At 41.5% G+C, this 13,321-nt stretch overlaps 1 protein-coding gene across 1 annotated transcript in view; it reads left to right on the forward strand.

Moving 5' to 3' along the window:
- Positions 1-11,489: 11,489 nt before the first annotated feature.
- The window catches only part of TNC (tenascin C), a 100,094-nt gene continuing 98,262 nt past the window's right edge, over positions 11,490-13,321 (forward strand). Inside the window, exon 1 of the mRNA XM_008057170.2 lies at positions 11,490-11,778. The gene's annotated coding sequence lies outside the window, so the exon portion shown is untranslated. The remainder of the gene's footprint in view (positions 11,779-13,321) is intronic.

The raw sequence follows: 13,321 nt of genomic DNA on the forward strand, positions 1-13,321 counted from the left end.
TTTATAAATAAATTCCATTTTGAGGAAGCCCCCTTTGTATGTATTTTTCATTTGCTTGTACATTTGTTTTATTAATTCCTTTTATTTTAGTCAGCACATTTCTGGAACAAAGCTCTGAGATTATCTTTTCCCTCATTTACAGAGAGAAAATAAAGACTCACAACAAGAGACTTGTGTATAACAGTCAATGCACCATTTTGAGATTACTTACAATGTGACAAAGAATAACATAAACATTTGACTAAGTGTAATTCCTTCAGTCCTGAAACTAACTCCAAGAAGTATCAGTTGTTACTATACCCATTTTACAGATGAGGAATTTACAGCAAAGGAGTTAAGTAACTTGCCCAAAGGTTGTTACTTTTCATAGCTAGTTAGTGGTTGAATTAGGATTGAAACCAAGCCAATACTAGGTATTCCCACAATTCCAGCATTGAAACAGATATGGCAAAGCAACATAACCAAAGCCCCCTTACTTCATTTGAATTTTATGCACAATCTTCATAATCACTCAGCATAATCAATGAGTCCAAGAACCGCCATCTTTGCCGTTGGACAATTATTAATTACATAAGAAAGTAACTTCAAAAATAGAAAGTTGGGGATTGACGTTCTCTTGGTGGGTTTGAATTTTCTTGCTGCTGTGGATTACCAGTCTACCTTGGACATATACTTAGCCTCTCCATATCTCACAACCACCATCTGCCAAATAGGAATAACAATAGGACCTACCCTGTAGGGTCACTGTAAAAATTAAAGAATGTAATACATAGCATTGATAAAATAGTGCCTAGATCACAGGAACACCTCAGTGTCCAGTACAGTTATCCTTTGTTGTCCTTGAAAAGAAATAAGGAAATGGGGCAAATTACATTTCCTCACAAGTATCTAATCCAGTTGTGGAGAATCAGACAAAGAAATTCAATTTGCATTGATTTCAAAGCTGTGTATTCCCTCTGTGACCTGTATTAGGCCGAAGATGGTTTGACTCACTTATACTCATCACCACAGCCTGGGCTCAGGCCAGTAAGCATAACCAAAACTGCCTCCCTAGTCCTCTGTGGAGAATACACAATTCCAGATCTTCTAGCTTCACTTTGGCCAATGCTGGTCTTTTAGGTTCCCCTTCTTTCTCTTCAACCTCCAGCAACCAGGCAGTCTTTAGAAAGTTTTAACAAGACAGCACCAGGTGACTTCAATTCCCCTCTATCCACTGCTAACTTCAGCATAGCCCAGACATGCTTCATATGGAAGCTTGACTCATGCTTTCCTAAGCACAATACCACTATGTGAAGAGTGAACTTTTCACTGGGATCTGGGGCACAGGAGAGGGGAGAACTCCACAGCACTCAACATCCAAAAACTCTACATAGGGCATGAGAGTTTGCTAAGCACTTTCCCTTCCACTTTCTTACTTGGTCTTCATGCCAACTCTGGGAGGTATTCAAGGTATAGATTTTTATCCTAATCTTGCAAAAGAGAAAGTTGCACTTCAGAGAGGAGACATATTTTTCTCACGGTAATTCACATTGTAAGTAATTAAACTGAATGAAACTTAAGACTGCTTGTGCTAATATTACACCTTTTCTGTCATGCAGCCAATCAGTTGGCCGGTGAGACTATTCATGAGAATATTAACTGACTTCCCAGTGTTTTGGACACATGCAGATAGAAAGCATAGACCTGCCCTCAAGGAGCCCTCACAGACCAGCTGAGGAAATGGATGAGTAACTCAATGATAACAATTAAGTCCTCTAATTATCTAATAAATCATTTCGATAATTTACCTCCAAAATCTACTATAGTTCATATGCTACTCTAAAATACTATGACATGCAGGAATAATATTCAAAATAATTAGCAAACGGCATGGCTTGGGCACCAGCCATAAACAGATGCTGGCTATAAACAAATCTGCTAAGAAGCAGCTGCAAAGGCACAGTGCCTTCGTTCAGTTGGTCAAGGGAAATATAGTGTGCGCCATGCTAAAAACAAAAAAATGGAAGTGTGGATGAGCATGGAGGAAGGTGTGTGTGAGGGTATCCTCTCAGATATGATGGTCATGGAACCTTTCTTAGAAGTGCTATGTAATAAATCTTTAAAAAATAACACAGAAAGGTTTCTGGGCAAGATGGCAAAGGGACAAGTCGAACTATGATAATCTCCGCAAATGGTGGCTGGTGCAGCTGGTTCCACACAATGCCGCCACCGCTGCCTACATGAAGGGTGGCTGCTACAGCCAGTCCCACACAACGTGCTGCCACTACTGCCACTGTTGTCTCCACAGAGGGTGGCTACTGCAGCCGATCCCATGCACTGCACTGCCCCATGGAGTTCCCAACTCCCTCCCCTGCCCCAGGCCACTTGTGGCATGCTGACCTGCAGCACCCAGCTGTCTCATGCTCCGTGGTGGGGCTGGAGATCAGCAGGAGCCCGGTGTCTGATCAGTGGAGAGGGAGAATCCAGGAGGGTCAGGGAGGTGGCCCATGCCGTAAAGAGGCACCCACTGCAGTCATTTTCTCTGTCCCAGGACCAGGCAGAGACAGTATCACCTGCCCAGTTCCAGCTCTGGAAAGCTCTGCTCTGCCTCCAAATTGGGACCTAAGGGAGCAAACTTATACCCCCAGTGCATGGACAGATCACAAGGCATGGGAAGGGGGTTCCAGGGTACCCATACACCTGTCAGTGGGTACTGGGATCTGCAGATAGATTTTGAATCACAGCTCCCCACTCAATTAAATCTCAAAACAGCAAAAAAGTATAGCCCCAACCCACAATCCAGCCTCAGAATTTAACAAAGATAGAGGATTCACATAAAGAAGTAGAGGAGATTGAGCAAACAGAAGTAAAAGCAATGCTGCCATCCCTGAAAACAGAATTAAAGAAGAGAAGGAAAAAAGTGGGGAGAAAAATCTGCACAAATGAAGAAAAAATAAAAGAAGAATACGAGTTTCACATAGACCCCTGGGAGATCAGACACTGAGTAAACAGACTTTGGAATGCAAACAATGAAGAGCTCCCAGAATGGCTGAAAATTATTCAAGAAAACTTCCCTCATCTCATCAGTGATGTGAAAATTCAAACACAAGAGATCCGGAGAACCCTTGCAAGACAAAAAATGAGAAGACCAACTCCCAGACATATAATAATTTGCCTAAACAAAATAGGTATAAAAGAAAAAATCCTAAAGGCAGCAAGAGAAAAAGGTCAGACTACCTACCAGGTCCAATAAGAATACCAACAGACTTATCTGCAGAAACACTTTAGGCCAGGAGAGCATGGAGCCCAATCTTCAAAGTTCTCAAAGATAAACAATTTCAACCAAGAATAACCTACCCAGCTAAGCTGAGCTTCATCAGTGAAGGAGAAGTAAAATCTTTCCCAAACATTCAATCCCTAAGATCTTATGCTGCCTCTAGATCACCTCTACAAGAAACACTTAAGAAAGTATTAAACACAGAAGAAAAGGGAAAAAGAATGACAATGTTCTTCACAAGAGTGTAGGAAAAAGATTGAAAACACACATGAATCAGCCCAAAAATCAAAAGAAAGACAACAAACAAGAACAACAACTCTATAAGAACCTTATGACAGGGATAAACTCTCACATTTGAATAATTAACCTGAATGTGAATGAACTAAATGCACCACTGAAAAGACATAGAATGGCAAAATGGATAAAATATCATGAGGCAACAATATATTGTCTCCAAGAGACACATCTCACCAGAAAGGACACTCATAGACTCAAAGTAAGAAGATGGGAAGCAAAATTTCAGGCGAACGGAACAAAAAAGAAAGCTGGAGTGGCAATTTTAATATCAGACAAAATACCCTTTAAGTTATCAAAAATTTAAAAAGACACAGAAGGTCACCACATAATGATAAAAGGTTCAATCCATCAACAAGAAATATTCATCCTAAACATATATGTACCCAACATAGGAGCACCAACTTTCATAAAGCAGCTTCTAGGCAAGCCTAAAAAAGATATTGACCCTAACACTATCATAGCTGGGAATTTTAAAATTCCACTCACAACCCTAGACAGATGATCAGGACAAAAAATTAGCAAGGAGATCTGGAACCTCAGTATGACTCCTGACCAAATGTACTTAATTGATACCTATAGAACACTCCACCCAACAACCATAGAATATACATTCTACTCATCACCGCATGGAACGTACTTAAGATAGACCACATATCTGGCCATAAATCAAACAAACAAATTTAATAAAATTGAAATTTTGCCATGCACCTTCCCAGACCACAGTGGAATAAAAGTAAATATCAACACCAACAAAGCTCCCCCAAAACCCACAGAAACATGGACACTAAACAGCATGATGCTAAGCAACTTCTGGGTCACCATGGAAATCAAAACAGAGATTAAAAGATACATGGAAACAGATGAAAATGAAGAAACATCTTACCAAAATCTCTGGGATGCCATGAAAGCAGTAATAAGAGGGGAATTCACATCTCCACATGAAGAAAATGGAAAAACCAGAAGTTAACAGCCTAACAAGCTACCTAAGGAGGCTGGAAATGCAAGACCATAAAAACCCTAACTTCAGCAGAAGAATCCATATCTCCAAAATAAAAACCCAAATCCGGGACATAGAAGACAAAAAGATAATACAAAAAAAAAAAATCAATGGAACAAAAAGCTGGTTCTTTGAAAGGATAAAGAAGATTGATGGTCCCCTAGTTAGACTGACCAAGAAAAAGAGAGAAAAAGCTCAAATAAACACAATCAGAAACACAAAAGATGAGGTCAAATCTGACCCTGAAGAAATACAAAAGATTATCAGAGACTATTATGTACACTTGTATGGAAACAAACTTGAAAACCTAAAGGAAATGGAGGACTTTCTGATATCACACAACCTCCCTGGGTTGAAACAAGAAGAAATTGAGACCCTAAACAATAATAATAACAATCAAGGAAATTGACTATGTCATAAGAAAACTACCTACAAAAAAAGCCCTGGACCAGATGACTTTCCAGCAGAATTCTACAAAACATACAAGGAAGAACTGATACCAGTCCTACTGAAAGTATTCCAGGTGATTGAGAAAGATGGAACTCTCCCCAAATCATTTTATGAAGCTAATATCACATTGATACCCAAGCCAGGTAAAAACCCAACAAAGAAAGAGAACTACAGGCCAATATCCTTGATGAACATAGATGCTAAAATTCTCAACAAGATCCTAGAAACCAAATTTAGCAACACATTTCCAAAATCATCCACCACGACCAAGTAGGCTTCATCCCTGGGATGCAGGACTGGTTCAACATTCTTAAGACCATAAATGTAATTAAATACATCAACAGACATAAAAACAAAAACCACGTGATTATATCATTAGATCCAGAAAAAGCTTTTGATAAAATCCAACACCCCTTTTTGATAAAAACCCATGAACATCTAGGCATAGATGGAACATACCTCAAAATAATAAGAGCCATCTATAAGAAATTCATAGCCAGCATATTGCTGAACAGGCAGAAACTGGAACCATTTCCCCTGAAAACTGCAACAAGACAAGGATGCCAACTCCCACCCCTCCTGTTCAACATAGTTTTGGAAGTCCTAACTAGAGCAATCAGAGAAGTGAAGGTGATCAGTGGTATCCAAATAGGAAAAGAGGAAGTCAAGTAATCTCTCTTTGCAGACAACATGATTCTATACCTTGAAAACCCAGGAGAATCTGTCTAAAACCTCCTCCTGACACTGATAAAGGGCTTTGGCAAAGTCCCAGGGTATAAAATAAATGTGCAAAAGTCAATTAAATTTCTATACACCAATAATAAACAAACAGAACCCCAAATAAAAGCACAATTCCATTCACAATCCACAGAAAAAAATGAAATACCTTGGCATCTTCCTAACCAGAGATGCGAAAGACCTTTACAATAAAAACTACAAAACACTGCTCAAATAAATCAATGATGACACAAACAAGTGGAAAAATATTCCATACTCATGGACTGGAAAAATCATCATTGTTAAAATGTCCATTCCACCTAAGGCAATCTACAGATTTACTGCAATACCCATCAAATTACCGGCAACATTCTTCTCTGACCTAGAAACAACAATACAGGAATTCATATGGAAACATAAATGACCAAGTATAGCCAAAGCAATCCACAGCAAAGAAAAAAAAAGAACAGAAGGTATCATACTTCCAGACTTTAAACTTTATTATAAAGCTACAATAATCAAAACAGCCTGGTATTGGTACAAGAACAGGCATATAGATCAATGTTTCCAGAAGCAAAACCTCAATTTCTCAACCAACTCATCTTCGACAAAGCCTCCACCACCAACCCAACCACTGGCAAGATGAGAACCTATTCAGTAAATGGTGCTGGGAAAATTGACTGACCACATGCAGAAGATTGAAACAGGACCCCTACCTGTCCCCATACACAAAAATCAACTCTAAATGGATCAGAGATCTAAACATAAAACCTCAAACTATAAGAACATTAGAAAATGCAGGAGACACTCTTATGGAAATTGGAACTGGCAACTAATTCCTGACCAAAACCCAAAGTGCCCGTGCCATAAGAGATAAGGTAGACAAGTGGGACCTCATCAAACTGACAAGCTTCTGCAAAGCCAAAAAAACCATCCAGAGAACAGGGAGACAGACCACAGACTGGGAAAAAATATTTGCCAACTCCATGTCTGACAAAGGCCTAACATCTAGAATCTACAAGGAACCCAAACATGCTAAAAAGAAAAAAACAAACAGCCCCATTACAAAGTGGGCAAAACATATGAATAGACAATTCTCAAAAGAAGACATATGAGCAGCCAACAGATACATAAAAAAATGTTCAACCTCACTAGTCATCAAGAAGATGCAAATTAAAACTACACTGAGATACTACCTAACTCCAGTCAGAATGACCATCATCGATAATGCAAAAAGTAACAGATGCTGGAGAGGTTATGACGAAAAGGGAACACTTCTACACTGTTGGTGGGAGTGCAAACTAGTACAGCCTCTATGGAAAATAGTGTGGTGATTCCTAAAATTTCTAAAAATTGACCTTCCATATGACCCGCAATCCCCCTACTGAGAATATACCCTGAAGAACTCAAATCACTCTATGAAAAAGATACCTGCACACATATGTTCATCACAGCATTGTTCACAATAGCAAGAACATAGAACCAGCCACATGCTGCCCATAAAAGAGGACTGGATTAAAAAAAATGTGATACATATACACAATGGAATACTACGCAGGCATAAAGGAGAACAAAATCATGAATTTTGCAGCAACCTGGATGGAATTTGAGTCTATAATACTGAGTGATCTTTCACAGAAACAAAGAACTGAGTATTACATGTTCTCACTCATAAGTGGACCTTGAACAACCACTGCAATACTATAAATACTATTTTAAAAAAATGACTATAGCGGGAAACTGTAGGGGGGGTAGGGAGGCAGGATTGTTAGTAGTGAAAATCTGCCTGGGGAAGGGGGACTCATCTCATCAACAAGGGTACCTGCACAGTGAATATTTGTATACCTAACCCTGAAATGTACCCCACAATTTTAAAATTAAAAAAATTTTTAAACTTAAAAAAACAATAAAAATAATACAGAAATTTGCCATGTGGATAAGGCAGACTTCATTCTAGGGAACTGAATGTGCAAAGACTCAGCGGCATCTAAATGTTGTCTTTAAACTTTTTACTTAAAACATTTGAATTACTAACGTCCTTAGGAATTGCCTATTTGGTAAGTAGGATACTGAGATAGGGAAATGAAGAGATTTGCCCAGTCACACAGTCAGTTGATACAGCATCAAGACTTAGACACACACTCAACCAAAGCTACTTCCAGTCTGCTATGCTGAATAGACAGTGACATATTGGTTGATGGTGCAGCTGACTTGCCCTAGTCCATCAATCAGAGGAGTTCTCATCTGTCTTGCCACGCCACTCACTTGATAAAGTCTTTTAGCTTTTTTATTATTTGTTGTCTAAGGAAAAGTGAGATGGAATGGAAAAGAACACCCATAAAGATCTGCAGACAAGTTGGGAAACTTTGACTCTAAAGTAATGCATTTAATTGAATGGCTGACCCACTGTGTTGGGTCAGAGCCACTTTGTTACTTTGGAAGAGATTATAGAGTCATGTGGGACTTTTGGACTGGAGTTAGCATGCCAGATGAATCACAAGAGGAGGAGGAGGAGGTTAGCAGCAGTGAAGGAGTGTGTAATCAGAGTGGGAAGCAGGGATCCCGTGGGGAAGTGGACACTCAGCTTCCTCAGATATGGCTAGTCCTAGCCAATATTCCACTAATTGGCTGGTCTTACTTGTACAGACATTTAAGGAAATGAGAATGATCTCACCTGAGGCAAACCCCCATGTTCCCTCTGGCCTCCAAACCACAGCCTTCACCAGCAACTCTTAAATTAAAATTGTAAACAAGCAACAACAAAATCAGTCTTTGGCAGGAAACCTTGTGCAGAGGTGGTGTTTACACGCATTCATTTGCACTCTACATGGAAAAAAGTGCTTACAATACCAAGAAGAATGCAGTCATGAGAGATCAGATGCCAAGAGGTATAGCCTCTGCCAAGCAGGAGGATAAGTAGCTATTAATTTCCATAAATATCCTCTGCTATAATGTCTGGTGTGGTTTGGTTGCTCAGCTTTGACTGTGTCGACCATCTGCCCGGAAAGCAGGCACAGTGGCCTCAGATAGGTATTTCTTCTCTCCATGTCCCCGATGTGTGCAATGGATGTGTTGGACATAATAATCCAGTTTCTTTTTTAGTTTCTATGGGTACAAGAGGAAGAATTTAATTATAAAGCACAACATGTTAAACATTTATTTGCTCCTCTATGACTTCATTCATTCAGTAAACATATGCTGTGCTTCTACAATACTCAAGGCTCTGTGCTAGGCACAGAAAAAGCAAATGTGATCACTGACTACAGGAAGCCCACCATCTAGAAGAAAAATCTAGATGTACACATACAAAATTATACCATGTAGAAACAATGGATGTCCTAACAGATTTACAAATGAGTTACTGCATAAAGCATTTTTTTGTGGAAAAAGTACAGTGTAAGCAAAGCTTGAGGTACTGGGAAGCACATGGTGAATAGAGACCCATTTCCCTCAAATAGAGGCCACCAAAGGGCCAGGCATGGAAAATAAGTCCTTGTCTGGACCCTCCTCACTCAAATGCCAACATACATCTTAAAATGCTACGTAGTTTTTTTGAACGAAATACCTTTTACAAGTAGCCACTTCTAAAGATACATAAATAAAGCTAATCATCTCTATGTTACCAGAATATACTTCTATGATAGTCGTTACCTTAATACATAATCATCTTCTTGTCTGTCAGCTCCACTAACATATATTCTGTCTTGAGGGCCAGCCTAGTCTTATCTGTCTTTATTTTCCTTGTGATTGGCTAAAGTCACTTGTAGTAGACATGAATTAATGATTGTAGAACACTAGGAGGGTTGGGAGAGAGCTTTGGGTGTGGGACATTTCCAGAAAAAGCCATATTTATCATCCAGCTTTCTGTCTTCCAGCATGTCATCCAGCATGCTTTCATGTCTTGTTTAAATATTCACAAATAATTACAACTATATATTGATTATATACCATATACAAATATAATTCACATGTCATACGACATGTATTGCACACTATTCTAATATTTTATTATCTAACCCAAGAGTAAAATGTGGTAGTCTTAGGAAAGGCAAGAAGCATGGAAACATTCACTACTGGTTGAAAGACACAGCTTCGTGCTACTGAAATATGCTTTGGCTAAAAGTGCAGAATTAAAAACTTCCAAAACAACCAACATTTGAATCAGCCAAAACAGTTTAAAAGTTCAAATGAGCTGTTTTATGGCATGACTATTTATGGACTTTCTTGCTGTCTGGGGAGGGTCACTTAAACAGAGAGTCCTAAAATGCTGGAGCCACAGCGACCTAGGGTTGACCTAACCTTGTTTTGCCTTTTTTCCAGATAAGGAAACTGAGGCCCACAGCAATAACAACAACTGTGGGATGATATCACTTAGTATAAAAAAGATAAGTGAATAATTGGGACCTCCACACTTAGTAGTTAATTTTAAAAATCACTTCTAATGATCTTCACAGAACAAAGAAATATATTTTCCATATTCAAATATGGTAGTGATTTCTATAAAAAAGGGTGTCCCAATCCAATAGAGCATAAAATATAGTTTAAATATCATCATGCCTTATTCCTGAACAGTAATGTGTAATGGAAAGAACTATGGAGCACAGTGTTGTAATCTAAATGCTTCCCAGGTGTGCTCCCTTGGGGACGTTACATTACTTCTCTCAACCTCAGTTTCTTCATCTGTAAGCAGTAGATACTTGTGTCTATCATACTCAGTGGTCGCGAAGATGTAATGAGATAGCATTCTTAAAGGACCCTGCGCGACACCTAATGTAGACTTAATAAGGGTGGGGGGCACTCGGGTTACAGTTGGCTACAGGTGAGGTGATGTTTCATTTCCCCCCACTATCACAAACTGCTCTGTGCCGCCACAAAACTAGACATCCCTCAGGCATGGGTGAAGTGCTACTTCCTCACTCCCTTAAATGCCCCTTTGTGCCCTGCGGATACTCCATGCATGCTAACCACCAAACGAATGGATGACTCAGAGCTTGGAAACAATCCACTCCAGGCTGGAAAGCAAAGGCGCAGCTTATGGCTCAAAGATTAAGTTGTTACCTTTTAAAATTAGTATTACTTTTCTTTAAAGAAATGGGGACACCCTTTCAGCACTGAGGGAAAACCTCAGAAACTGTTCCTCCAGAAGATCCAGCTGAGAAGTCCCGCGCCACTTAAGCGGGGCATGAACAATGTCAGAGCCGCTCCCCTGTAGGGCACTGGGGCTGAAACAAAGATGCCTCCGGGCAGCTGGGAAAAGCTGGCTCCCACATAAGAAAACCAGGACTGATCTGTGCTCCCAGGATGGGCCCCACCTGCCGAGAACTAATCCTGGGTTATCGCCTTGCTGGCCCAGAGTAAACCCGAGACGCCCCAGGCTTTTGAAGGGCTTTATCTCCTCTTTCCAGGAACTCGGCTCAGCCCCTGGGCTATCCCTGAGGTGCCACTGAGCAGCTGCCGCCCAGATCCCGGGCATGCCCGGGTCGCGTTTCCAGCTCACCCGGGTAGAGCGCCGGAGCTAGGGCTGCCCATCCTGCGTGCTCTCGCCCGCCGGGATCCCGGCTCACAATAAGAGCACGCGTTTTGGGGAGCAAAGCAAGAATCATACTTCACTAACAACTCCTGTGATTGAAGGGGCAGGAGGCGCGGGGGGAGGGGGGGAATTCCTACTTTCGCCATAAATTGTATGCAAATACGTTCCTTCCCTGGCCGAGAGCCAGCAGCGAGTGCGTCTTTCATGAGCTAACCCTGTTCCGCTGGGAGGGCTGTTCCTTTAATTCGCCAACTGAAAAAGTGGGAAAGGATGTCTGGAGGCGAGGCGTCCCGTTACAGAGGAAGGAGCTCGCTATATAAGCCAGCCAAAGCTGGCTGCTCTGGCCACAGCCTGCCTACTGTCACCCGCCTCTCCCGCGCGCAGACACGCGTCCCCGCCCCTGGTCTGCACAAAGCGCGGCTGGGGGAGCCCTGGGGGCCACGCACGTGGGGACCCGCCGCCGCTCAGGGCCAGGTGCTTCTTCCATGGATCTGGGTCACTCAAGGACCTAGTCTTTCCCACTGCGGAAAGGTGAGTCCCTTTCACCCCATCACCAGAGATTCTCAGGGTGTTGTACTCCTGCATGCCTGTGTACCAATGGGTTGTGGTTTTATAATTACATAGCTTTGCTTGGTTTTTCCCGCTGGTCAAAGGGAGTGTGTGTTGGTTATGATCGGATGCACCTTGACTGTTCTTTTCTTGCCTTCCCAACCCTACCCCCTCAGGTCTTGTTTTTTGTCTTTTTTAGTTCTATGAATAGTCACACTTGGAAGGAACTTTTTGTAGAGTTTTTACCTCTGAGGTTCTGTAGAGGAAAAGTAAAAATTTTCTCTTAACCCCCGGTCTAGCTGATTCACCTGTGGATTTTTTTTTTTTTTTAATTTGAGGGTCAGGGAAGTAGAGTTATAAAGTGGAGTTTGTTCACAGTCTGACCCTGGGATGAGCTGGGGGGAGACTGATAGAGGATTGTAAGGAGAACAACACCTTTTCACATCAAAACATCCCTTACAGTTTACAAAGTGTTTTGTACCCATTCCCTCCTTTGAGCTTTACAACATGTACCCTGTGGTGAGAAATGAAAAGAGATGAGGGTTGGGACAGAAGAGAGGAGGTAACTTCCAGGGCCAGATGAAAAACCACAACTAGGTGACAATGGCAGGCACCAGCTTCATTTCCTAAGGGTGGGGGACTTGGTGTGCATACTTCCTGATCCCTAATCCTCAGGTGGGGGTTACACATGCATGTCTGGGGTGCTTAGAGCTAGTGGTATCCCACATCGCTCTAGAACCACCTCTCATCACAGAAAGTCCCAAGAAACAACCTCCCCCAGGTACTGGAAAGCCTACCTCCCCTGGTGGACTTTGGAAAAAACAAAGGGGTTCCTCTCACCCATCAGGGTTGTAAGGGAATTAAGCACTCAGGTTTTGAAGCCAGAGGTAACTTTGATATTCCCCGCCACCACCACCACGCAAGTGACCCGAAAAAAATTCGTAACCTCCTGGAGCCTCAGTTTTCACTTCTCTAAGATGGGGACAGTAACTTCTGTTGTCGTTATTAGGGAAAAATAAAGTATAAAGAGTTTGGCAGTGAGTGCTCAATAACTGAATGTTTGGATAATCACTGTCATTGCCTAAAACTGCCATCACTGTGGAAGTTAAAAGAGAAGTTAGCCAACCTTGGATGGTTTCCTATGCGTTCCTCAGCCGGCCACAAGCCCTCACCTTCCACTCTTCCCCTTGCTTACCTGGCTCCCTTGCCTTTCCACAGACACTTCAGGTGTGCCCCAGCTAGACCTGAATGTCTCCCTCTTCTCAGCCCCCAGATAGCTACACAGCAAGCTTCCTCATCTCCCTCATGTCTTTGTCAAATGTCACCTTCTCAATGAAGCTTAGGTTGGCCACCCTATTTAAAATTTTACATTACCCCATCTCCACAATATAATAAGGAGTAAGGCAAACCATGTTCCTGACCTCAGAGAATTTGTAGTTTATATGAGGGAGAGTTGTTTAGATTAATTGTTGCCCAGAGAGCTAAGAGAAATTTTAGCTAAGTCACCTTAGGTAGACAAGAGAAG

Source organism: Carlito syrichta, unplaced genomic scaffold, assembly GCF_000164805.1.
Source record: "Carlito syrichta isolate Samal-C Ts95f unplaced genomic scaffold, Tarsius_syrichta-2.0.1 Scaffold302841, whole genome shotgun sequence".
In the NCBI taxonomy this organism is placed as follows: domain Eukaryota; kingdom Metazoa; phylum Chordata; class Mammalia; order Primates; family Tarsiidae; genus Carlito; species Carlito syrichta.